Below are 1,158 nucleotides of genomic sequence, written 5' to 3' on the forward strand. Positions count from 1 at the left end.
TGGTTAGCAGTCAAGTGCCTTAGCCACTATGCTACCAGAGCTCCTGCATATCAAATAGGGGAGAACATAAATATTTTAAAATAATTTTGAGAAAATTAATTCTGAAAAAGCTAAATACCCAATAAAGCAAATTTAGAGAACATTCAAGTCCTTTATATAACACTGAATCTCAAATGGCAAAGGATTTAAAGGTGAAAAATTAAAATATTAGAATTCTTTGAAAAATATAAGCATATTTATTTTGGAGTACATAGGAACTTTACAACCACAGAAGATAATATATAGGAAAAATTGATGAATTTATGGACAAAAATTTTAGATCTAAAAAAACACCATTAAGAAAAAGAAGAAAACACCTTGGAAAATAGTTTCAAGTAAATATGACAGGTAAAAGTTAATATCTTTAATTTGTAAAGAGGTCTTACAAAGAAATAACTAGCAAAGGGCATTAGGACAAGATGACATCTTAGTCCCACTACGTCCCAGTCCCAGTACAACAAAGACCTGAGAAACCAAGTAAAGCAGATACAGAAGATAATCCTCCATCTCTGACCATCAAGTGAAAGGACAAAATTTAGATTAAACACTGACTGGTAAAAGAAACTGAACAAAAGCAGTGTATGAGGAAAAATTTGGAACAGAGGCACCCTGCCCCTGGGCCTAGCATAGCAGGGCCATTTTGGGACAGAGCAGACAATGTACTCAGTGAGGAGAAACCAACTACATGGTATTTCCAATTAGACAAAACACAGTGTAAATAAATCTAGAGTAAAGCCAGGCATTGTGCCCCCATTAGTCAGGCACATCTATGACAGCTACCACCCACCATCTTACCCAATGGGTGAATGTCACCACCCGCTTCTGCACCATTGGATCAACACTAGACAGCCTCCTTGCAGCTGCTCTACACAACTGGCAGAGACCCACATCCATGCTCCTATATACTATCCTACCCAAAGACAGGTGGTGAGTGCTCCAGTGCTGCCAAACTAGTGACCAGGATTGAACATCTGCCCTGCCCACTTGGATATATCAAAACAAACAAAAACAAAAATGTGAGGTGAAACTGACCAACACACAATCAACAAAGAAATACAATAACACCACAATGTCTTGGTGACAACAGACAACTTAAAATCAAACAAAGAAACAGGACAA

This window comes from Orycteropus afer, unplaced genomic scaffold (genome assembly GCF_000298275.1).
Source record: "Orycteropus afer afer isolate SDZICR_OR568_19922 unplaced genomic scaffold, OryAfe1.0 scaffold00218, whole genome shotgun sequence".
Taxonomy (NCBI): domain Eukaryota; kingdom Metazoa; phylum Chordata; class Mammalia; order Tubulidentata; family Orycteropodidae; genus Orycteropus; species Orycteropus afer.